Raw genomic sequence first — 27,027 nt, 5'->3', positions numbered from 1 at the left:
GAATGGTATTGTCCCATGTGCATAACAGTATTGGAACACTGGCTGGAGAAAAATGGCCCATGCAGAAATATCTTGTTTAATGCAGGATATCGGCAGATCCTCCGGACCATCACTCCAGAATGCCTGGCACCCTTAATAAAACTTTCTATCTCCTCACAGGAGGGAGGCCATATACAGTCACTGAGGGAGACTCGCAAATCAACTCCAACTGAAATGTCATTTAATGTATATAACTGAAATATGTTGGGTCCATTTTGCGTCGGATATTAAGATGGCTTCAGCCTTAATCACAGTATTTGGCTATTACAGCCCAATATTTACTCCTGTCACCAGAAAGTGCAACCTCTCAGCTTTATCCACTTCTTATCCTCCTATGTTCAGACACCTTCAATCTCATTCTCATCAGCTTCAATCAATTAATTTCCCTTTGCCTAGGTAGAGATGAAAGCTTAAATTGTTCCCTTACTTGAAAGTTTCTCTCTCGATTTAGTTTTTTTTACCTCCCAAGAGATAGACACCAAGGGTTTTGCACTGGTTACACATATCTTACTCCCCCACGATCTAAATACAAACAACTAGTTTCTCTGACCAGGCAATGGCATTTTCTTGCTTAGGCCCAGAGCTCGCTGTTTGTACAAGTTCTGCCGATTTTATCACATTTTTATTTGACCAAAAGTTACGCCAGTTTTGAAGAAAAAAAAATGTTAAACATTTGTGTCATTTCTGGAATTTCAAGACTCAAGCACCTGGAATTCTAAAATCGATGATCACCGATAAATACTATGATCGCTCAAATTCGTCCTCAATACCTTAAAATGTGTACAGGCACCGAACATTTGTAAGGATACCACAATATAATCAATTATTGATTGCCCACAAGGGGAATGAAAAATAAAAGAAGCTGGGGAATCCTCTAGAAATCTCCCATTTAAAAGTAACAAGGTCATTGGTTCTGAAACAATCCAGAAAACTTCGACCTCGCCGGTCTGATTTATTATAACCAGGCAAAATTGCATCTGGGACACTCCAAAAATCATCCAGCTCCGAATTACCAAAAGGTCAAAGTGAAACAATTAGAAGTTTTAGCATTAAAGTCTTCCATCATAATTATCAGTGGGCATTCTTCTGAGGTACTAATATTGAGCAAGAAAGAGAACATAGACTCAACTAGAGAGTCAGATGACCTCCCAGGGGGAATGTAAACATTTACCAGAAGAACAGATGAATACAGACCTCCTATAACATTACCCAAAGCCAGCTTTATACATATGCAAAGATTTGAGGGATGGACAAAAACCCTGGGATTTCAGTTTATACTGACACGCAGTAAAATGGCTAAACCTCCACTGGCATGGCCTTTTGCTGTAGTTTTGCTGCACAAGTAAAAACAAAGTAGTTCTCATATTTAAAAATCGGAACAAATCCAGGTTTCCTGTAAGCATATTATCGTGGGGTGGAATTGCATTAAAGAGTTTATCTTGGAATTAGGCTGTCCTAAACCTGCCATATTTCAAGAAAGAATTTTGCCCAGTGGACTACCTCTGCAGCATGGGAAGTTTTGTTTTTCTTTTAGAGGTATTCAGTGTACCTGCTATCCAACTCCAAGGGGCCAACTCATCTCCCATTCTGCATTCTCTGACCCTCTGGTACTCAAATCCAGGAATATGTATCACTCTGCTCCTGGTGACGTTACCAACAGAGATTATAATATCCTTTAGATTTAGAGCTCCACTGATATTAGGTATTAGTCTAGCGGGGCTCTGCGTGTCCACCCTACAGTTATCTGAACAACACATCTACAGTCTCCTCAAACAGGAATACGTCAATACCCTTTTATGAAAATATTCGGCATTAGCCGTGACTATCATTACAATAACCCAGGAACTAAATGTTACTCTGGAACTTGGAAGTATGCTTCGGGGATCCAGGAACACCCAATCAAGGTCTCTACTTGATACCATGGTCAAATCTTCAATGTCTGATAATAGCTGAAGGATAAAACTTCTATTCCATGGGCCCAATTCCCTGTCAAACAGAGAAATTAAGTTCAGGGTATTAGATATGCATCGTAACCCTGGTCCTTTGGCTAACCTTTTGCCCTGCTTTTGCCCAGCCCAGATTTAAGGATTGGAGCTGGTGGGAAGAAAGGGGCAGGCTCCCCAATAACAATCCTCCTATGATTTGGATCAATCTGTACTGGTAGAGAATCCACACAAGAGAGGATTATGGGTCGGGGGCCTGTCGAAGAGTGTTTATATAGCCTACCGATTGTTGAAGCCTGGAAAATTGTCTTACTTCTGCAATCATTAATATGATCATTATTACAACAGTTACTGGGGGGGAAACAATTACCTAAATACAGGTACAACTTTACCCCTTCTAGCTTGTCTTTCACAAAAAAAACAATGCAAATCTTTACTAACCCCGAATCCCCTAGACCTAAAAACACAAACTTTGCTCTTGGAAATGTTTATTTTTAGGAAAGGTTTGTCAGCATAGATGCCTAACTCAAAAAGACGCCTCTGTAAACCAGTTAAATCTAGCAAGATGACATCATCAGCTTTGAGTAGGCACCCAAGTTTCATTGTTCCTAAATTTGGAGGGTCCCCCTTATACTGTCCAACTCTACTAGGTAAGTCGTTGATATAAAGGGAAAGGAGGAGCAGAGCTAATAAGAACCCTTGCTTCAACCCGTTAGTGGTTTCCACTTAACTCGAAAGGCCCTGGTTCCCTCCCATCAGGACCTGTGTCCAAGTAGAAGAGTGCAAAGCAATAACTAGCCTAAGCAGGTGTGCTGTGATCCCCAGTCCAACCAATTTCCTCGACATCGTCCCACGGTTAACCCTGGCCAACGCTGTGGAGAAATCTATAAGAGAAGCATATATGGCCATACCCGTACCTACTGGTTACCTCTAGGTGATATCTCTAGGGGAGCTTTCTTAACTTCCACTTCTATAATCTGTGATTTGACAAAGCCTATCCCAGCAACATCCTTTCCTTTTCCAGTGCCCAACCCACCACAGTTATTTTGGTCCGTTACCCTCGTATCCACGAGCCCCTTCTCCTGCCCAAGCCTATTTGAGAATGGAACTTCTGAAATAAGGAGGGATATTTACTTCCGGGGACAGTTTCCTGACCAATAAGAGATCCATCCTTCATCAACTCATTTTTTTTGTGAAGATGGGTATTGTGACTGGACTCTTCAAGTGCACCCGAAAACCTTTGTTTTTAGGCTTGCGCTTCGTAATGGCCGGATCCTTTTCTTTTTTTCCTTTTGTGATTTAATCCTGTTATAACTCAAGTGGGAGAAATCCTTCACGGGAGGGACATCGTGTTGTTTAACCCATGACCATTTGGCTCTGGGAGGACCATTTTGTAAAACTACAACCCGGGAGTGAGGGGGACCCCTTTTTTAAAAATCAGAAACACGGGTGGGGAAATCATGAGTAAAGGTGCATTTGCATTTACCACTTGGGCGGCCTGGAGTTGGTCCCCGGGTACCTGTTTTTGGAGGGAGGAACTTGGCGTATTAATGGCCTCGAAATCTTTTTGGATTGTCCAATGGGGGTAGCCACCGACCCCACACAGTTTTCCACCTGAACTCCCACTTCTACCACCCCATTTAATACCACTATGCTAGTCTGGTAAGTCTGAGCTCTTTCAATACCCCTTTCTTCCTTCCCTGGACATAAACCAACAGAGGTGATGTGCTGCACCCCCCTTAGTATGGATGACAACACATGATCAGTTAGTGATGGCTTTCAACAAAGCCAAGATTGAAGAAAGAATCCGCTCTACAGAAAGCAGGATATCAGAGGGTGCCCTCCCTTATCCATTCTCATCAGTATTCACATCCAAAAACTCCATGGGGGCTTGTGCCCCTGTGCGTATAGATATGTCAGGTATTCCAATGGGCATAAAAACGAAACAGTTGAGGAAAGCGTACTGAAGTATAAAGCTAGTAATGGAGGATAACTAAAAGGACAGCCAAAGAATGGCTCTAAACCAAGTCTGAGGTAACTGGCGGTAATAAATTAGCCTCCATAACTCGATTTTTCATCATAAGGATAGCAATGTCCGGCAAAGAGAAGTCCTCCAATACTACAGGATAACCGCTACATACATAAGTCACTGTGAGTCACTCGAGAGGCCTCTAAGCGTAGACTTTCTTAGCACAGGCTCAACTTCTACAGCACCAGTTGAGGCCACAGGACTTCTTGGCCCAGTCATAAGCGTGGACTCGGAGTCCAACTTAATACCAACAGTATTTGTCTCTGAAGCATCTCCCATGTCCATTTTTTCCACTCTGTCTGTGAGACAAAGCTCCAAGGGGTAAGTTTGGGGAGTCGTCTGCAATGGGTTATGCTTAAGGAGACTGAGCAGATACAGGACTGAGCCATGAGAGAGGACCGTAACTATACCCAGCTCATCTCCTTCGATTGCCCCTTTGGACAACAATCGTTCCTTGTTTCCTACCCCTTTTCCCTTCTGCCCCTTAGAAAATAATGATAGTACAGAGGGATGTGACTTTAAGAGGGAGATGAGCTTGAGGCTTCCGTCGAATTGTTTTTAATAGTTCAGGAAAGCTGATGTGATTAGCTATAGGATCAGCTAAACCCAAGGGAGCAATCAGTCTACCAGAACGCAAGGACCTTGATGGCATCTTCAAAAGCCACCCTTTAAGAATCTTGAAGTGGTTGTCCACAGAGGACCATAGGTCTACTTGGCCACAGATGCCACGGACTCTTTGTGTAGTGAATGCAGAGTTACGCCTTATGTACTGGCTTAGAGAAGGTTACCTGAACGTGCAGAATCTCACACAGGTCATGGCACCTCCCACGCTGATAATTAGAAGGATATGTAGTGTGATTTTATTCTTGTAGCAATTCATAACTCAAAAGCATTGATCATTTCAACACTGGACCTCAGGTATTTGGAATGCCACCAACAAGAGCAAACCTCCGGAGATGCAAGCCGCACCGACCACTTCTGCACTTTTCGCAGCTTATCACAGCACTGGCCTTACCTGCCCCTCCCTGGCCTGCCGCTTGGGCTCAGTCTCGTTCTCTGGTACTGGCTGCTTCAGGTTGCGCCATCTTCTTCTTTTCCCAGACTTTGCTCCTGCTTGCCAACCGCAATCCACTGGCTTTTGCTATGTGAGCCAGGCGACATCTAATTCAGAATTTTCACTTCCTCAGCGGAGGGAGGAGGGGCCAGGGAGAGCCGGGGTGAAATGAGAATGGGCCCGCACCCCGGATGCGCCTCTGCACTGCCTTACGGTCCAACCACACCAATGGCGGCCAACGGCAACTGGCCACATGTTACATAGCGTCCCCCGCTGTGAAGGGACAACGTGAGCAGGAGTAAGATGACCGGAAGCTCGCTATTGGTGACTCACTAGGTGCAAACGTCAACTGCAGGGGGGGGCCCACTAGCTGGTGAACAGATGTGCCTGGAAATCTGGGGCGATCCAGGTAGTCCGTAGCACAACTCATACTACAAAACAGAGGGGAGATGGATGAGCTGTGCGGGGCAAATTATCACTATTTCTCTAAAAATAAGAGCTGAGTGGAGTCGAATGCATTTCTGCGGTAAGCATACAAGGCGGGGATTCAAATACAAACAGTGCCCCTAATGGCCGCTCTTAAGAGGAAATAGGTTGAGGCTTACCCTATTGAGAATTAGATCCTTTATCCAGACCTTGAATTTTCCCTACAGCTAAAATGAAAAGAATACCAAGCACTAACAAATAATGAGGTGGAAAAACAACGTTGGACAACTCCAAAAACATTCTATGAGGTAGGACAAAGCAGGATGGATGGGAGAACTAAAGAGCCCAACAATGTCTGAGCCTTTGGCTAAAAGCTTTGCAGATTTCTACACGATACAAGGTCAGATTCAAGAAGAGAAGGTGGCGGAGTTCTTGGCAGATATTAAGACACCCACACGCGTGCTTTCTCAGTCAGATAAAGATGCACTAGAATTGGATAGAATAGTCAAAGAGGGGGAGAAAGCTATTAAAAGCAACTGGGTAAAGCCTCCCCCCGCCACCAAAGAGTATACCCACAGAAACTTACAAATGAATGGCAGATAAGATAAACACCCAACTCTTAAATATGTACAAGGTTTAAAGAGAAGAGATGCTTCATTGTGATCTACACATAGCCAAGAGAGTGACAATACATAAAGGAGGGAATCTCCAAGGAGTGTTCCTTGTACAGGCACATTTCCCTTCTAAATCAAAATACTCGCGAAAATCATGGCTACCAGACTGAAGAATAAATAACACTCTTTTACACCTGAATCAGGCTTTGGGCCTAACAAACGTACCTCACTAACAATCCGGCGGCGATTTGGCATACCCTGAAAAAGTGATGAAACCAGTGGTGGTCTGGTCAGTGGATGTAGTCAAGGAATTGGACTCCCTATGTGTTTCAAGTCCTTAAGAAGATGGGTTTTAGGCACATTCATGGAGAGTCTTGAACTTCTCTATAGAAAAACATTGGCCGTGGTAAAGGTTAATGGGGCCCTGTCTATGCCTTTCCAGTTAGCGAGGGGAACAAGGTAGGGATGCCCTGGTCACCTATGAGGTTTACGCTGGCATCACTGGCGTGTTGGGTCCATGAAGATTACCTAGCTTAAGGCCTGCAAAGGGATATCATATGGGATGAGAGAATTTCCATTTATGCAGAAGGCATTCACTTGTATGAGGGGCAACAGATGTTCCCATACATAAGATCCTACAAATATTTTATATATTTAGTAAAATACTCTAGCTTTCATATTAATTAGGAGGAATCAGCATTGTATCTCCTAACTGAATGTTTCCACCTCGGGTGACAAGCCGTGTCCTTACCATCAATGGGGACGGATTCCAGTCTCTTGGAATATACAACACACTCATCAGGAGCGTTCTGCTCGCAAGCTGAACTGACTACTGGGCTGATTAAGAGAGGATACACAAAATTGGAGAGGACTACTTTTGTCCATTTTGGGACAGACAGACCTCTTTAAGATGACAGCATTACGCAAAATGTAATCTATCCTCCAAAAAAAACCTTAAATGTGCACCACAGGAATTGTTCAGAAAGCTAAATGCTGAAAGGAGATTGTTGCTATGGGATAGGGGCCTGGCAAGAATTGCACTACAAAAAGATCAGAGGAATGTATGATGGAATTCTTGAGCTTATATTCTTCCTTCAGTCAAGTCTCAATGATCCATTTAAGATTTGATCCCTTTGTGGCCCACGAGAAGCCCTGTAAATGTATCCAGGACCTACTGGTCTTGATTAGTGCACAGTTAAACCTCTCAAAATAATTTCTGACACACCGATGGCTTCCGACAGAGGATATGCACTTACATGCATACGGACATTATGAAGGCAGGTGGAGTTTCACTGTAGTTGACAAGAGGCCATGCTCTTCGAGAAAGGTTGGGCCTATGTTTTGTGTGTCCCTGTAGACACCCCACTCTATAGGGATAGGTTTATTACCTCAGCCATGAATGGGCTGCTGCTCTAAACTTTTATTGTTACAGGACAGGGGCTCAAGTCCTAAGGGGCCCAAGTAAGTCAGGCAAAATCCTGAGAACTTGAAATAGAGCAGATGGGGTGAAATAATTCATAGTACTGTTGTCGAATATCAATCACAAGATAACACTGGCTCATCCTGTAGTCAGAGAGCACCACACTAGTCTATTCTTACCCACGCAGACCCAATGGAACACAATCACTCCAGCATGGCGAACTGCAATGTGTCCAGGCTGAAGAGGGCCTGCAGTCCAGCAGACAGTTTCAGCAGCATACGCAATCGACATCCTACCCCAAGCCTCAATCCACAACAGAACTCTGTAGTTGTGCATGTCTCGTAATATTTCAGCTACGTCCTTGTCAAGCAAATCCGTTTATAATTCAAAGTCGTCAGTATGAGAAAGGAGAATTACGCCGACAACTTTATTTGCTTTTAACTGTAGAAACAAAATGAACGCCTTTTATTTCGGAAACAGACTTGCCTGAAACAGAGAGAAATCACCAATAAAACTGCAGAACACTAGATCTTTCCACACCAATGCAGCCAAGCTTCCACTTTTTGACCTGCAGCAGTATCTTTATCCTTGCTGGTACCAGCACCCTCATCATAAAATGCGCACCTGGAGCATGAAGCGCCTGACCAACTGGAGTGGAGAGATGGGGGATGAAGATGCAGCACAGATGTAATTTTTCTGATGTTGACGCAGGATCTGAATGTCAACGTCACTGACAAGATGAAAAATATAGTGTTGCACCTGTGGCCTAACAGAGGATAGGAGGATCTGAGAGAGGAATCATGCCATGCTCAATGTGCTACATACTGTGCTTGGCTTCTATTGGCTGCTTTGCTGACGGTAGCACTGCATAAACTGGCTTTGCTGCTGGTGAAGAGGGCTCTGCATGCAGACTGCTATGAGACAGATTAGGTTGTCGTGGACAATGGTCTGTCTCCATTTCTGGACCTGCCTGCATGTGACAAGCTTTCGGTCAAGAGAGTTCTAGGTGGCACAAGGGGCTGAGTGGGTTTAAGACTGTATTTTCAATGGGGCAACAGGTTCTATTTAGTTTTTCATTATTGTGTTGTAAACTTCAAAGACTGTTCTGAGATCTGACGTGGTTTGGATGGTACTAGACAGGCTGATGAAATCCTCTTGAAGGGTGTTGATGTTCTTACAGTAGGTTGTTGTGATTTTTTTTCATTTTGTTGATTTCAATACGATCGAGTGGTGTGTAGGATGGAGAAGGGGACGGGAAAGTGGTTCATACAATCCAGGGTTAAGGGCTTCTATAGTAAACTGAGGGCGATGTTGACAGGGTGAAGTCAAGGATGATGCCTTTGAAATGGGTGACTTAATTACCACACATTGAAAAGTGTCGCAAGGGATTCAATCATTGTCCTCGATTTGCTGGGTATGTTGAAGTGGTCAAGGTAAGAAGAGTGAAAATACTAAATAGATGTAGTATGACATTTCTTCTACTAATTTTTTTGCTGGTTCTGAGTGATCTTTTGATTACTATGAGATAGGCCGAGGCGCAGAGAACGGGGTACAGGGCAAGAGACGTGTGGATGGCAACTACTGTTCTTGACTTGTGTGTCAAGCCTGCATGTTGGATGCTGCAGCTTTCAACAATGAACTGAGAGATATGCTGGACACCTACCGCCACAAACAACATATGTGATTAAGAGTCCATTTATTTCATGGGATAGATGGGACTTTCATACACACCATATGGGAATGTAGGGAAATTCAGTCATACTAGGGGAAGATTGTGAATTAACTTAATAGTATCCTTGAGGTCCAGATAGAAATGGAGCCGAGGTTCCTTCTTTTGGGTATTTCCACAGAGGTAGATATCCCTCGACGAAAATTACTACTGGCTAACCTGGGATTAGTAGTGGCCATGCGCGACATAGCGAAATATTGGGGTGTGCAACAAACGCCCACACTAAAGGAATGGAGGGCATGTTTAGACCTATACATGGTTGCAGAACAGATGACGTACAAAGCTAGGGGCTGCCCACGGAAATTTAAGAAAGCATGGACACCACGGACGAAATATTATGGCTTAGAGTTGGAGGGAGAAGCAGAGAATTAGGGCTCATTATCTGGGAGGCAGAGGGAAAAACTCAGCATGAGGTAACTGATGACCCATTTAGCATTGTGCAGGAATGTGCGCGGTTGATGTCATGATCTATGTACAATTGGATCTCTCGTGTCCCTCAATGTATAGCCCTGTAGGGGATATGTATTATGAACACTGGCCGACTGAAATTGCTCTACAACTAATCATGTCAAGTACTCCTATTATGTTCTATATGTTCTTTCATTGTCAAAATACAATTAAAAAAATATTTAAAAAAAAAAAAAAAAAAAAAAAAAAAAAAAAGAGTCCATCTACTTTGTGTTCCATGAAGGAGACAGCTAAGTATAGAGCATGTATGACTAAGCGTACTCACCCATTTGCTGAAAAGCCATGTGCTATTCAGTCAGACAGATGACCCTAGCATAACTCTAGAGACCATGCTTTAATGCCCAATGCCGTTCCATTTTTGAGTCATTATGTTTTTTGGTTTTTCACCCAGCAAGCGCGACAATCATGCAAGCTCATTTTAGGGCCTTCATGTTTCAAGGACTGAGACCTCAAAGTGATGGGTAACCAAAGTCCTCTTTCTTTCAGAGAGTGGCTGATGCCCATTGTCTCCTGGCTTCAAGAGCTCTCTAACACAGGACCTGAATAATACCCTCCAAGTTTTAAATTTTTCGGTAAAGGCCAGAGCTGCATGGAGACCCAGATCAAATGCATCATAAAACAGGTGGCTTACTGGGAGGACGCCGATCAGGCTTCAGAAAAGGATACAGTAAGGAAATATACAGCACTGGGTTTCTTGGATAAGTGTTACTTGTGTCTGCTGATCCTTCAGGGTCTATTAGCGGCCATCGACACAGGGATCACCCTCGCTCCAGAGGACACTGAAGGAGAGAACATCTCAAAGCCACAGCCCTAAGGTGGTTCATATCATGCCTTGAAAACCAAGGTGAGTGCATTAAAAAAAGTCAACTCTTCCCAGCCACGCAATGCTACACCAGCACGCACATCAGGATTCAGGTCTCCAAAATCTAATATATACATATAGCAACTCTTGTATACATTCTACACAACTTAAATATTTCTCACCAGTTTAGCGTTCACAACACTGCGCAGTTTTTGTGACACTCGCTCCACAAGACCTTGAAGTTATTACTTAGGCCCTAAACAAGATTCAGGCTTCAATGACACTACCGGCTGAAAGTAAACCCTGTCCCATCGCAACTCCTCTTGATCTCCCCACATAACAGCTATATACAATGTCAAAACTGGCTGAAGGAGATGGTAAACCTTGAATGGTAAAACAAGCTCAATTGCAGGTCTTCATCCAGGGCCTGGACCTGCAATCATATTTATGGACAGGCAAAAGGGACACAAGAGCAACGCAGACTTCTCAGAGGCGGCAAACACCTCATGCCAGACCCAGATTTCAAACAAGTTTAATCCTAGTATTTTCAAGGTAAGACTGCGAAAATCACCCTACTGACTATAAGGGGGTTACCAACATTCTCCATGCCCACCACAAAGTAGGCTGTGATGGAGCAGCCAGTGCTGGCCACGGGCTTAACGTTTTACCACTCCGCACCCACTTTGATCTTGTAAAAGAAACTTCCCATTGGGAGAAGAGATATCTGCCAACCAGGAACAGGTTTGCATGGAAACTACGGATTCCTTTAGGCTATGAGCTCTGGCACCTTCAACAAGAAACTCTAGCCTTCAGAAAGACTAACAGTAAAGCAATCCTTCTCACATGGTGCACCTTGACCTTTGAAATCTTTCCCACAACAGGACAATGCTATTTTATGAAGCATTCAAAAGAGAACAGAGAAACCTGTTATTCCAGCATCACTTCGCTCCATGGCTAATCCGCATTTTGGTATTAAGTGACACAGCAATTCCACTACTTGCAAGCCAGTGAGAAAATGCGCTCAACACCTGCCATACTAGACAGCTACTCTTGAGCCAGCACTCAGAACAGGCTCCGCCAAGTATTTGCCAATTGTACGTACATAATGGTCATTATGTAGATATGAGAACCCACCTCTTGACCTATGCATAAATAAAGCTGTATGCCGCAGTTAGCGCCGTTTCTTGCGCACCAAGTCAACAGCCACAACGGACCTTTAAATTGATACTGATGTGTGGCAGACCCCCGTTCTGGGGGCCACAGAGCAGATTGGGGCTACTGAACCATAACTGTGGTGGGTGAGGTGGTTTGCCACTGGTGCCCTGGGGTCCGTCCCACGATGGCTCTGCAGACTGGGCCGAGCACAACCCTTCCTGCACTTGGCTCTCAGGGTAGCAAGGGCACGCAGCAACAGGCTTCTCAGAGGTGTGGAGAGCTCACAACAAACAAAAACACTCAACTTCAAGGTCCAGCCCGGCACTCGTCTTTTTGGAAAATAAAGAACTTTAGTCTCACAGCATTACTAAATGCTTCTCAAATTAATCCAGTGTAAAGAGCAGTGATTGCAGTCACAATTACCCTCTGTGGCTTTTCACTTTTATTCCCGCCTTGCGCGATCTACCACCTGTGTAACTATAATTTTGTCCCCCACAAGCAACTGTGGTAGAAGCACGACTGAGGGTCAGGCGCGGATTCTGGTTCCTCGTAAGTCAAGTGTGCAATCAGCTCACGCAAAGAGCGAGCTCTTATTCCAGTTGGTGTAGTGGGTAAAAAGTTAGTATCGGTCTCTCTCTGGCTCGACTAGCAAGTACCCAGCGCCTTAGTTTTACCCTGCAAGCCGCGGCCCACAAGCCTCGGAAGCCCTTGAAGAGCGCAGGCGTGGCCCATATCTCGCAGCTGAAATGCTTCGGTCCAGTGGCGATGGATGGCCCTGGTGCCTCTGCACAGGCGCTGGCTCGGCTGCTGCGGCCCCATCCGGCCAAAGAAGACGCATCCTTGACTGGGCTCTTGAAAGGTGCAGAAACAGGGATAGGCCATGCTTGGGTGGATACCATCACTAGGGCGGTCGCAGCCCCAACAGAACTGTAATGAGGACAATGGTAGTTGCAGCCCCGTCAGGGATGGTAAAGTCATGAAAGCAGCTGAGGCTAACAGAAGAGGGTAGGGTCATGTAGGATTATTGCTGTTCCCGCCACTAGATCACAGACCAGGAGAACCTCTGCTCCCAAAACACCAGGCAGACTCCTTCCCCAACTCACAGGTAGGCAGGCGTCTAGGCACTACACAGATCCGTAGCTGCTCCTGAAAACTTCAGGTCACCTCTCAGGGACTGGTGTCAAACAGACATCATACCATGCCTGGTCGTACAGCAGTCTTTCAAGTACCCTGTGAAGCACTCCCATCCTGGTTTAAAGACTTGCAACTGGAACAAAGTTGAGTGGTTAAGGTCCCTCTTTTAGACACATGTTCTAGATATGGGAAGTGGATCCACGGTCTCAAACTACGTAACTGGTTCGGGATGCTTCTCTTTCCAAGTGTCCTCGGACACAACCTATGTGAGAAGTGATGCTTTTCACATGAGGTAGCACTGTCCCCAAACTGAGCAACCACACAACATGAGCACAATGAAGTGTGAGGTTTCTGCGCCTGGCCATCATCCGCCTTCCTTATGCAGAACTCAGGGAAAAACAAAAGTGCAGGCCCGACGTAAAAACTTCCTCGCCTTGTAAAATAGAAACGGCACTCCCACCTTTCACACTTAAGATCAACAAAATGGCAGTGGTAAGAAAGAACTAATCAGCAGACCCTTGCTTATATTAAAAAACAACGAGAAAAAATAAAGCCCAAGAGAGAATTGCCAATACCAGCCTCACAGTATGCTGCAACCACTGCGTTGTGCTATGGACAGGACCAGCCATCCTCTGTCCAATAGGAGGGTACATTTGCTGCCTCCCTGTAGGTCACACTACAGGTCCTCGTGGTGCTTGAAACAGGCCCACCACAAGGTACCTTGAGATCCAGTGACCCGAGCAACCATCCCCAGACTCTGGGATCTAGGGGTAGCAGACAGTACTCAACTCAAGGAACGCTCAGTACATCACCATCCCCAGACTCGGGATCTAGGAGTAGCAGACAGTACTCAACTCAAGGAACGCTCAGTACATCACCATCCCCAGACTCTGGGATCTAGGAGTAGCAGACAGTACTCAACTCAAGGAACGCTCAGTACATCACCATCCCCAGACTCTGGGATCTAGGAGTAGCAGACAGTACTCAACTCAAGGAACGCTCAGTACATCACCATCCCCAGACTCTGGGATCTAGGAGTAGCAGACAGTACTCAACTCAAGGAACGCTAAGTAACTCGGAGGTGCTTGAAAACAGGCCCACCACAAGCATTTAAAAGAAAGTCGACACAGGACTTCAGCCCAGCCACACAACCACTTGATGTTTCAAACTCTAGAACATAGAATAACAAGGGAAAGTAAGACAAACATTCGGATCCATCATCTATGATGCGAGTAGAGGCATTTGCTCTTGTGTGGCTTACGTGTCTCATTAACTAATGAGGGTGTTTTGCCTGTGGGCCATGCGCCTGTTTTTCACTAACTAATGAGGGTGTTTTGCCTGTGGGTCATGCGCCTGTTTTTCACTAACTAATGAGGGTGTTTTGGCCTGTGGGTCATGCGCCTGTTTTTCACTAACTAATGAGGGTGTTTTGGCCTGTGGGTCATGAGCCTGTTTTTCACTAACTAATGAGCCTGTTTTTCACTAACTAATGAGGTGTTTTGGCCTGTGGGTCATGCACCTGTTTTTCACTAACTAATGAGGGTGTTTGGCCTGTGGGTCATGCGCCTGTTTTTCACTCCAGTCTGTTCTGTCCCCTCCTTTGTCTTTTCTCTACCCATGTGTTTTGGATCAAGCCGTCCCACGTTTGTCTCGATTTTAATCTACATTTTTGTCCTTCTTATTGGATAATGTGAGTTGCGTGTGCACTGTTGACGTATAATATGTTGGCTATACATTAGATTTTTAGGTCTCGGGACCATCCGGTCGGCAGACCGGAAGTCCGGAGATTTAATGACTTGGGAGAAGAGGGGCTTGAACCCGCCCCTCTTCTGCCCTGTTCTCCATTGGCTGGCCTAGTAAATGCTGGCCAGCCATTGGAGAAGAGGTCCCGTCACTCCAATCATGCCCGTCCTTTTCGGATCAGGGGGCGTGTATTTTGCGAAAAGTCTCAGGGAGGAGACAACAGCAAAACACGCCCCCCAATCCGAAAAGGAGGCTGCCTTTCTCCGAGGCATCTGCTCTGCCTCGGAGAAAGGCGGTGGTGTTCCTGGCGTCCTCTCCCCCTGCTCTTACTCTGTATGCTAAATATTGATTCAGCCGTGAGCTTCTACATCAACATTCTCCGATTCTCCCACAAACTGGCTTAATACATACTTCTGAGAACACAATTTTCAGAAAATTGATAGGAAATCTTTACGCTCAATTAAATGTATTTTACTGCGAGTCCAAGATCTTGACCATATCATATTCATCTACTCCGATTTGAAAGTACGTTGAAAAAAGCTTCTATATCCATTAATTATAAAGTATAAAGTAAAATCCTCAAGTGACATATTTTAATCCGTCCTCCTAATGAACATCAGCGTTTGTATTTTTAATAACTTTTTAAAAGTAGATTCATGGATAGGATGTTATATGTCAGTACTTAGTTGACTGGTCTATGGATTATCGCGATAAAATAAACTTGACATTATGGAGATCCGATGTAATGACAATTGTTTTGGGGAGATAGTGCGTCAACTACGAGGAACGGGGACTGTTGTTAAATCAAGTAAGCTCTGGCTGCAGGAAAAGGTGAAATACATGAGTAAGGTTGTTTATTTAGGATATCTATTCTTTCATAACCCTGGAATACAAAAAAACAGGCTCCACGACCTGCGTTCTGCAACTAAGAGACACGAAGCTGATATTTACAAATGAAACAATCCACGTTTCTCAGAAAGTGCTTGTGTAAGCAAGTGGCCAAGAGAAGACACAGCAGAATACCGGCGCGGGCAGGGCGCGTCAAACTACAAATACGGCGGCTTCTCCCTGCCTCTCGCTTCAACGAAGGAAACAAGCATTTACAATGCAACGGTCTCGGCATTGTTAAAGTTAGAGCTATTGGCATTGCTCATGACAATGCTGGTTCTTTAAAAACAAAAACAAACAAAAATAATGTCATGAGCAATGCCAATAGCTCTAACTTTACCAATGCCGAGACCATTGCATTGTAAATGCTTGTTTTTTTATCTAAGCAGGTTTCAGGTGTACTTATTAGTATGATGGTTATTATGTTTAAGTATTTGCAATCATGAAGTCTTGAAGTTTCTAGTTATTTTTCGTACTTGTGTGTGATATTGGATATATTAAATGTTTGTATATTTGTAAACCTTTGCATTATAACGTGGCATGTATTTTTGTCTTTTGTCGGAAATCTGTGTCTTTGGTTTTCAAAAACACTTATGTTTGATATATGTTTTTTACACGTTTGCAGCCCTGAAGAAGCCTATATTTAGACAAACCGCGATGGCTGCGCTAGCAGAAAAGGAATGGAATAAAAGAAGAAACACAAACAGTGGCTGGCGCGTCTTGCTTTCTTTAGTACGGTGCGTAAATTGTTGCTTGTAACACTTTGGACCACTGTGGCCTCTAATTCTAAACTCTAAAGTGTTTCATGCATGGCCAATTAGTAGTTGTATAATGCAAAGGAGGGACAAGACAGAGGGGCTTATTTAATGAGGTCGAGTGTACAGGCCCCAACGATTATGAACAAAACTGGGTACAAAGTTCCTCTGGTACATAGAAGAGATTGCTCAGGACGTCAATCCTATTATTCAGAACCGGAAAAGGCCTGGCAGTGACTTGGGAAATTCCCTTGGTTGAACTAGAGCTCTCACACACCCAGCAAGCTGGGTGTCATGCTTCATCATATGAGCTCTGCCCCTCGTCAAGGCGGCGCTGCAATCCTTGACGGGCACCCGAACCGGGGCTCTTTATCGGGGATCTTCTGTTCCTGCCGGTTGGTGCATGGGGGTGAGGGGCCTAGTGTGTGTAGATGTGTGAAGGAGTGAGATTAAAACGGGTCAGTTAGTCCTCATCAGTAGTTTATTCAGAAGGTAAACTACCCGATTAAAATGGTGTAGAGTGGCTAGTGTACTAGAGAAGGTGTCTAGTCATGAAGCTCTACTCTAAAGATCGACATGTTTTGTGCCTCGTGTGTCAGGGGGATCTAGGCACTTCTTCAGGATCAAAAGCAACTATCTACACTACGTGGTAAGGTGCATTCTACCTACCACGTCTTCAGGTGCGTTACCTGCGAACAAAGGTGAGAAAAAGTATAATACCGGATAGAAATAGTCTAAACAAATCTCTTCTTAATATTAACAAGGGTTATAGTGAAAAAGTGAAAAGGGCACGCTATTAGAGTTACAAGTGCTCAAAGGTAGATCAACTCTTAATTGTTATAGCGTACAGTGCCTATTTAGACCAAGTGTGCAATCTAAGGAATATAAAATTGTGCTGTTAAATTTTTATAAAATTAAAAATATGTTACTAGTGAGTAATAATTCAACACTCATGGTCAAGGGGATCGCAACAGCGAACTCACCTAGTGGGTTGCTAGAAATTGCTAGCAACAGTCCTGGCGGTGACTAGAGGACACCAGTTGGGTCCTGTAGAAATAAAAGTGTCAGAAAAAAGGGGAACTGGGGGTTAGGAGAACCTGGTAAGTGACGCAGGTATAACAGGCAATTGGCCGAACCAAAACTCATAGTAATGGTAAGGTGATGAGAAGCGCCACTGGGGTACTAGGTGGAGACTCAACCGTGTAAGGCAAGACCCACTCACACCGAACAGGAGCCGCATCTTAGGGGGTGTGTCAGGCGGTCTGATCGGGGCGGAGGGTACGGCAGTTTACAGGCAGAGGAAAAGCTCACCAAGGGGAGCCCAGAAGTTGCTCTCGAGAGCGGTACAAGGTGACCGGAATCAGGAACTAAAGGTGTACTCACCCGCGCTGATTCACGCTAAGCCGCAGCACCTACCCAATACCGCCAGGAACCGGGGTGGTGACCGGGTGTGGATAACTCGGGAAGATATACCCAATGTTTCCTGATTCGTAACGTGAAAAAAGTGTGGTGCGGACGTGGCGCGTCACCACGATGTTCACGTGAGACGTGTAAGGTCACGTGATGTCGACAGCAACTCTGGCGGACATGTTGGTATGGGGAGTTTTGTTGATCTAATCCTCACGTACAGAGCTCTGATCACGTGATGTCGGAAAACGCCTCTGGCGGACATGTTAGTGAAGGGATGACATTCGGTACTCCGGTTAAGAGAGTTTATTCTATCGGAGACTAGCAGTGAAGTACACATGGGTTCTAATGAAGTGGATACAAAAAGGTCAAAACATCGCGGAATAGATGTGAGTGATCTTCGCTATTGAACCCAGTATCGTTAATGTTGTGGAAAATACTGTGTATCGGTGAAGGAACAGGGCCAGTGATGTAGTGGCAGAGGGAAGGCCAGCAATGGTGGGTGGCCTCTATTCCGTAAGGTTCGATAAGTCAAGCAAGCAATGGCAATGTTGGAATTTGGTTAGATATTGGGTGCTAAAGAAATTGAACTCCATGGGATATCATCATTTAGACCCTCAATATGGCTTGCTAATCTGTGTACCCATCTCTGTTCGATCCTAAACAGAGATTGTTTGGAAATATGTTGGTGAGCTTCCAATACAATCCAGTGTATAGAATCAGGGGAATGCGGAGTCTCGGTAAAGTGTCTATACAGTCTAGTAGTGGCTCGTTGGCAACGTATGTTACTTCTATGTTCGGTGATGCGAACCTTAACCGGGCGCATGGTCATCCCTATGTATTGTAAACCACAAGGACAGGTAATCAGGTAGATGCAATGTCTAGTGTTACAGTTGGTATGTGTTTGGATGCACCACTTAAAGTTGGATCGTAATGTCACTTCCTTTGCAATTGTCGTGTACTTGCAGACTGTGCAAGTACCACAGGGATAATGTCCCTTAACAGGTGGTAGGCCCCATAAAGTGGTTTGTGCCACATCAGCATGGGTCCTGGGTCTCGTGTGGATCAGAATATCTCGCAGACTACGGGTTCTGGTGTATGCAAATCTAGGTTTAGATATCCGCAAGTCTCCTGTATTCAAGATGTTCCAAGGTTTCAAAATGATCTTCTTGGTTGGAGCCGAGGTGGCTGTATAGGAGGTGACACATGTACTGTAATCGGGTGCCCGTCAAGGATTGCAGCGCCGCCTTGACGAGGGGCAGAGCTCATATGATGAAGCCTGACACCCAGCTTGCTGGGTGTGTGAGAGCTCTAGTTCAACCAAGGGAATTTCCCAAGTCACTGCCAGGCCTTTTCCGGTTCTGAATAATAGGATTGACGTCCTGAGCAGTCTCTCCTATGTACCGGAGGAACTTTGTACCCAGCTTTATTCACAATTAGTAGTTGGTCATTTTGGGGTGAGTAACTTGGTTTAAAAAAAATGGTGATTACTCCAGGTGGTGCGGCGATGGAAGATTCCCTGGCTGCCAATATAAGTTTCAAGCTCTCCACCTTTCTGCCTCGGTTCACTCGGTTATACTTCGTCAGAATCCGGCGTCTAAGCACTTTACAGAATAATTTACCAGAGTTGCTACATTTTGTCTCAGGGTGACAACATTAAACAAAATGCACGTTTTAGTTGCCAGACACGTTGGAACTTATTTAAAAATGATTTTCTGGTAATTGAATCGGAATGCCGTGTGTGAGCTGAGTTAGAAGGACCCGACCCTGACGCACCCTACCCCCCCCTTAAAGGTGGAAATCCCCTCACCCCCAGGGCCGTGGGAGCTGAGGCGGCCTGTCTCCATTTCCCCCAGGCAGGGAGATACTGCCCCCTCACTTACCACCAGGTGCGAAATAATCCCCTCATAGGGGGAGCTGCAGCGGCTGAACCTCAGCGGGGTGTGCGCGGAGACTTCACAGTGTTATGGGAAGAGGCGGCAGCAAACGAAAGCGAAACTTAAGGGAGGGCGGGACGAAGACTGCAGCAGGGGGCGTATCGCATGAGGAGCGCAGCCCTCTTAAATTTCACAGGCCCACACTGGAGCAGTCGCCAAGTCTTGGATTAAAGTGCATTGTGGGATTTGCAGGAGTTATTTTACAAGGGAATGAACAAGACTACAAGTGTCCGAATGCGAAGAACGAAAGCCCCGAGGGCAGGTCTGAACTCTTAAGGCGGAGGAGGGACCGATGCACAACAGCGGGGTGACAGGAACTGAACAGGAGCCATAGGGGCACAAGCAGCTGCGAGTTACACACACTGCATGCCACACAAACACGCAACATGCCGCCCGCGAGGACTGCAGCCCCAACCTGACAGCTCTCCTCGGCAGTGCACACACAGCGCTACCTCCCACTAGAAAGTGCACACACGGACTGCCACCCTTACTTGCGGTCAGCAGCAATACAGCGCCTCACTGCCCCGGGAGCAGCAAAGGCGCTTCAAACCACGGGTTCAGGAAGCAACTCTGCCCAGTCGAGGCTCACTGAGAGCAGGAAGTGAGAGCAGAGGGAGGGACCGGGGTGGGAGGAGGAGAAGTGACAGAGGAGCAGAGGAGGTGCAAAACTGAGAGCACAGGGAGGGCCCGGAGGAGAGAGGGCGGGACCGGGGTGGGAGGAGAAGTGAGAGGGGCAGAGGGAGGGCCCGGAGGAGGTGGGAGGAGAGAGGGAGGGACCGGGGTGGGAGGAGCCGGGGAGGAGGAGAAGGGACAGAGGAGCAGGGGAGGTGCAGAACTGAGAGCACAGGGGGGCCCGGAGGAGAGAGGGCGGGACCGGGGTGGGAGGAGGAGAGGTGACAGAGGAGCAGGGGAGGTGCAAAACTGAGAGCACAGGGGGGCCCGGAGGAGAGAGGGCGGGACCGGGGTGGGAGGAGAAGTGAGAGGGAGGGCCCGGAGGACGTGGGAGGAGAGAGGGAGGGACCGGGGTGGGAGGAGCCGGGGAGGAGGAGAAGTGACAGGGACAGAGGAGCAGGGGAGGTGCAGAAGTGAGAGCAGAGGGAGGGCCCAGAGGAGGAAGGGACCGGGGTGGGAGGAGCCGGGGAGGAGGAGAAGTGACATGGACAGAGGAGCAGGGGAGGTGCAGAAGTGAGAGCAGAGGGAGGGCCCAGAGGAGGAAGGGACCGGGGTGGGAGGAGCCGGGGAGGAGGAGAAGTGACATGGACAGAGGAGCAGGGGAGGTGCAGAAGTGAGAGCAGAGGGAGGGCCCAGAGGAGGGAGGGACCGGAGTGGGAGGAGCCGGGGGAGGAGAAGTGACACGGACAGAGGAGTAATTTTTACCCTCCTGCTATCCAGCAAATTCTCTACCTATTGTTCCACTCACTGGAGTTCGAATAGTAATTTTTACCCACCCGCTATCCAACAAATTCTCTACTTTTGCACTTGTTGGAGTGTGAATACTAATTTTATTCCTTAGCTATGTAATGTTTTAAATTTTGTTATATTTAATATAGTGTAAATTATTAATTAACATAAAAAGTATTACTTTAATTATTCAAATTATTATATATTATTTATTTTTATATTATATAATAGGTTTATTTATATATATATGTAAATATATTTTTAATAATGTTTTAAATATTTTATAATTAAGAGTGATTAATTATTTTATAATAATTTTAAGTAAATATATATGTTAAAAACATTATGTTTTTTTTACATTACATTTATTATTTTTACATTTTAAGCTTTTTTACATTATTTCAACTATGTTTATTTAATTGTGTTAATTCTTTAATCACTTTTATATTATTTTTAATACATTTATAAAAGTCACTGAACCCTAGGTTGCATGTCTCCGATCATCAGGGTCAGTCTTACCAGTAAGTGATCAGAGTATATGCATGGTAGATGTTCGTATTCGCGTATAAAGGGCAATAGCTCTCGTGAGGCTAACCAATAATCTATGCGGGTGTGTATGTCATGCACTGATGAATAGTGAGTGTATTCCCTGCCCTGAGGTGAGCGATAGAAGCAGACATCTACTAACCCATACGCTTCGGCTATTGTGGCTATAGCTCTAGCTGCCGCCGCCGGTCTTTTTGAACACAATTCAGTTCAGTTCAAAAATGCTTTATTCGGCATGTTTAAACAGCCACATAGCAGACATAAAATAACACACAACATCATACAATAAAACTTTAAAAAATAACAGGATACAGGCCAATTACCCCAAGAGTAATTCAAGTTACCATCCCCGTATAAAGTGCCAGTGCATGATGGGATGAGCAATATAAAACAAATAAAATTGTTCCAGTAGACTTTCAATTTATATGACCAAAGAACAAACATAGCAGCAAGGATACAGCAAAGAAATGCCAAGTAAAGTGCAAATCACAATTCTGGACATGTGCAAAGAGTCGCTTATATTGCTCACTCGCTAAAGTGACAATGCAACTAATGAAAGGCCAAGAGAATTACATGATAATAGATTTCCTGGCACACATACATTTCAAAATATAGGTAGCTGTATAAAAACATATATCTGCACTCTCCAGATTAAACAGTAACTGCATTGCATTCTTTGTAGTCCGAACATTGTATTTTAAAAAGATAGGTTTTAAAAAGTGACGTCTTAAAAATACATAAAATTTACAAAAAAGCATAAAATGGCAACAACTCTGTTTGGATAAATCATCACATGGGCATAAAATATTACTAGGCTGCCTGGTGATAGGAAAGGACACAAGATGGTGTACTATTCCAAGCCTTAGCCGAGTGAGAACAAAGCGATGGGATCTTCTTGTGACTTCGGTCAAATATGGCTGGAAACCTTCGTTTAAATTATTTTCACCATAAAAGACGTAAGTACGCTGGTTAAGACGGACAGAATCTCTAGATTGTCTCGTATATCGTAAGAAAGACACCTTGAGATCTAATTTAGATATACTGGCAGCTTCCTCGGGAATTAAAAAGGGATCTTGATTAAAAAGGAGCTTAAACCAGTAATAGATATGTCTGAGCCAAGGTATATACAGACAATGGTCCAGCCTTAGACAATCTCTTATTACTCTTTGTGTAAATAAGGTTTCGGTTTTAGACCAGATGGAACGCCATAAAGTCAGAGGGCGAAGGGCTGCAAGATCTTCAATATAGTCTAGCCCCACCTCTCTATGAATTAATTCTGTGGAAGCTGATGTGGGGGTACACAGTAGACGTCTCAAAAATGAGTTCTCATCGAGTTGGATATGTTTACCACTAAGGGTATGGTGCCCCCAGACTCCAGCACCATATAAAGCGGAGGAGATACATCTGGCTTTATAAATCGAAATCATGTCGTTAATTCTACTATTCCCAAGCTTGAAGGCAAATCTAAACACTCCATTAATGTTCTTTACCATTTTAAGGCGCACATTATCACATTCCTTATCCCATTTTCCATCACCAGAAAATGTGACACCGAGGTAGCAAAAACTGGTCACGGATTGAATTTTATTCTCGTCCAGGAAGAACGTCTTTTTAGCACCTTTCTTGCTCCCGCAGGTCATTACATAAGTTTTTTCTTTGTTAATTAACAGTTTCCTATCATCAATAAACCTACAGAAGCAATTAATTAAACGTTGAAGGCCTATTTGAGTACGTGACAAGAGGACGGCGTCATCCGCATATAACAATATTGGGATGGGGTCGCCATCTACTCTGGGGGCATCTGCAGGGACTTGCCTAAGAATTGAGTCAATTTGATTAACAAATAAAGAAAAAAGCAGTGGGGCCAGGACACAGCCCTGCCTGATGCCTCGAGTCACTCTAAAAAAGGGGGTAGATTCCCCGTCCGGTCCAAAACGAACTTTGCACGAGAGCCTTTCGTATAATCTGGCCAAAAAGTGCACAATATCTGCTGGGGCGCCCATTTCCAGTAGTATTGGCCACAGAATAGAGTGTTCGACCAGATCGAAGGCACTACTAAGATCGGCGAAACATAAAAACAAATTCCCTTTTTTGACCGTGACATATTTATTTATTATAAGGTCGCGGTTCAGACACTGCTCCATTGTACCCATTCCCCTCCTAAAGCCATACTGGACTGGTGATAAAATGGTATTTTCTTCTGCCCATATCTCCAGTCTATTAAGGAGTATCCTACTCAAAATTTTAATCGATGAGTCCAGGAGGGAGATAGGGCGATAATTTCGTGCCTCGGACCTAGAACCCTTCTTAAATAGGGGGACAATAATAGATTGTCCCCAGGTCAAAGGAAGTTTACCTTCAATAGCAGCATTAAAAATGCGAGTTAAAATGGGTGCCCAAAGATCCATCTCCTGTTTATATAAATCCACGGGGACAGCGTCTGGACCTGGGGCTTTGCCCCCTTTACTTTTTGTCAGCCCCAGATAGACCTCCTCCAAACTAATGGATAGAGGTGACGATGGCCATACAGAGTTGTGATTGTCTGACAAATCTAAAACCAACCTATCGGGATTAAAAATATTAGAAAAATGATCAATCCAATCATTGCAATTTACATAAGATGTTATTTCGGGAATGGTATCATTCTTAAGGAAAGGGCAATTAATTGTCTCCCAAAATAGAGCATTATTATTTGTGTTAGCAGCTAAATTTAATTTATGCCATAGCTCTTCCTGTATTTCTTTTTTACGGACTTTCAGGGAGGTCTTATACTTGAGTCGTTCAGCTTTAATAAGGGTATTATCCCTAGGTTTAATATCCAATGCAGCTTTTAAACTCGACAAAGCCTGTATACAGTTATTGTCGAACCAGCCAACAGACCTGTTTTTTGGTGGCCTACTCCTCCCTGTCAATAAGCCAGCAACAACAGAAATAATTTGATGGAATTTGGATAGCAATATGGCAGGTACTGTCTTGTTACTTAGGCAGTAGTCAATTTCTGTTTTGCATTTAATAATAACTTCTCCCAAAAGTTTAACCGGATTAATATTTGTCCACTTAATTCTTGGCCCATTTGGTCTCACTGCAACAATATCTCCAATAAAAGTGGCGGTGTCTGGATGTACATTTCCCCACGTCAGCAAAGTTACAGAGATACTGTTATGATCACTTACTGCTTGCTCTGTTACCCATAAATCAGTATAAGCAGTATTGCAGGAGAGAAGTATGTGGTCAATATTAGAGTGGGCACCCCTGCCTGTAAAGGTTGGGCATTTAATATTGCCCTTTTTCAGTGAACAGTCAAGTAACTCTAGATCCAATTTAGCTATCAAATTATTAAGGGAGTTTCCATAATCATCATGAGGGAAATGGATATGTGGGGAGTCAACATTATCACCCATTTCCCCCAGAAAGCCACAAATCCTTTGATCAACATATTGACAGGCCTGTATATTAAAATCTCCTGCCCACAGTAAAATCGATTGGTTCCTAGAACCGGCCAGCAACTTATCTATTTCACAACCTATTTCATAGACAATAGGACCCCTACGTGCATCAAAAGTGTTATTATAATAGTTAATAATAATTAGATCCTTGCCTGCAACATTTTCCAGTCGTAAATACTGGGCATAAGAGGACACCTCGTGGTAAGTATTAGGGTTGAACTGAGTTAATTTAGTTGAAACCATAATTAAGAGTCCGGCTTTAGCCCTTCCTGCTGCCGAATTCACAGCCGATGCCCAATATGTAATATAGCCTTCCACGTGGATTGCCTCCTTATACCAAGTCTCTTGAAGGCAAATAATGTCGAACCCTTGTGTAATAAAATCATTCCAGAATGGAGTATTTAACTTTGAACTTAAACCAGCTATATTCCAGGTCATGATGTTAAGACCTACCTCTGGTAATATTACATTTTTAGGTGTTATTTGGCTTGTTATAGCTTTAACAACACCCTCCACAGGGATACTTCTTACTTCTAGTTGGGTAATCGGAGATGCTACAGTAAACAATTAAAATCATCACTCCAGAGTTGTGGTATGTTCGAATATGTCGCGAGCTTACTGTGTAAGGAGCGGTAAAATTGAGGGTTGTTATAGTTAGGTCAGCGTACCACTACATATCTTCCCCGAGGGTCGACACATACCTCGTGGATTTATATACCTACACATTGACGCACCCACACCAGAACCCCTCATGCATGAGCCGTGAATCATGCCGCAATTCATGTGCCTTTCATTCCACGTTGCGACAGCAGCCCGGTGCAGGGTGCTAAGTGTGTCTCTTGCACAGTGGTACACGGGGATGGCCCAAACACAGAAAAAAGATTGCAAGCAGGCTGGTGCCCAGAGGCAGACCTGCCCAAGTACCTTATGATGGACTCAAGGACTCCTCGAGATTGCTCATTTGTGATGAGACAGGATGCATGGGCCTGGGAACGAGCGGTCACCCTTGTATTATAGAAAGCCCAATACACCAGCGCACTTCCCTTAAGATGGCTACCAGGAGTTCGCCACATACAAACAGTAATGGAGTTGTCTGGGTGGTATGATGGTGGCTGCACATCTGCAGGAGACCTCTATTTAATTGATACCTTCATTTTATTTCAGGCCGCAAAAGAAAATTATTGGGTTCCTGAAGGCCACTTCCTGCAATATGGTACGCGAAATCTGGGTTTCATTTCCAAGTGAGACGGAAGAATCCAGCACACGGTGCACGATCATAGATTCAGGCTCCTTTAAGGTACAAATATCCCGACTATACAAAGCCCTGAAAACAGACTGCAGAGCCGACTTGGCAAAGACCCGGGACAGATGGGCAGAGGATTTGCCCGTGCCGCAATGGGGGAATGGAAACGAGCATTTGCACAGGTGCAAGAAGTATCTATCAATGCTCAATTCAAACTCACTCAATTCAATTACCTCCACCGCACATACCTGACCCCCCTACGCTTATCGAGATTTGACCCGCCACACACGATGAACTTTCCCAGATGGGGCACCTTCCCAGCCCACTTTTTACATATGACCTGGAAGTGCCCCCTACTTCGTACATATTGGAGCAGTCTTAGACATGCTGCAGAAAGCGACGAAACTCCCAGCTGAGATGACAATATAGCACTGTTTACTGGGCGTACTAACAACCCCCAAGACTACAACCTGTATGCAGCACAAATTCACCATGCTGGGGCTGGTGCTGGCGAAACACTGCATAGCAATTCCCTGGAAGCAGACCACAGCTCCTCTCCCAGAGAAGTGGAGGGCAGATCTATGCGAATGGGGAGTTGTGGAAGAACGCCGCTTACGTACCATCCACACAGATGAAAACACTGATAGATACCTAGAAACTTGGGGAATCATGCTGGGAAGGACGCAGATGTCAGACAATCCTGGAGGTAGGGACCCCGAACTGTACCAGAGAGTGACATCTTCACACACAACAGAACTCACGGATGGGCACCCCACCCCCGCTGCCACACAGAGACCACAGCATCTGGCCTCATCACCCATTAAATAAAACCCTACCTGCTCACAACT

At 44.9% G+C, this 27,027-nt stretch overlaps 1 protein-coding gene across 6 annotated transcripts in view; it reads right to left on the bottom strand.

The window, feature by feature from the left end:
• The window catches only part of PARP10 (poly(ADP-ribose) polymerase family member 10), a 447,966-nt gene extending 427,793 nt beyond the window's left edge, over nucleotides 1–20,173 (bottom strand). For 3 of the 6 annotated variants that reach the window (XM_085604387.1, XM_085604383.1, XM_085604388.1), the window contains exon 1: nucleotides 20,035–20,173. The gene's annotated coding sequence lies outside the window, so the exon portion shown is untranslated. Of the gene's footprint in view, nucleotides 1–5,026; nucleotides 5,143–19,489 lie in introns of those variants that run through there. The other 3 variants (XM_085604384.1, XM_085604389.1, XM_085604385.1) reach the window with 2 other exon arrangements.
• Nucleotides 20,174–27,027: the final 6,854 nt, after the last annotated feature.

This window comes from Triturus cristatus, chromosome 5_1 (genome assembly GCF_964204655.1).
Source record: "Triturus cristatus chromosome 5_1, aTriCri1.1, whole genome shotgun sequence".
Classification (NCBI taxonomy): Eukaryota; Metazoa; Chordata; class Amphibia; order Caudata; family Salamandridae; genus Triturus; species Triturus cristatus.
This window is presented reverse-complemented; position numbering and strand designations above follow the sequence as displayed.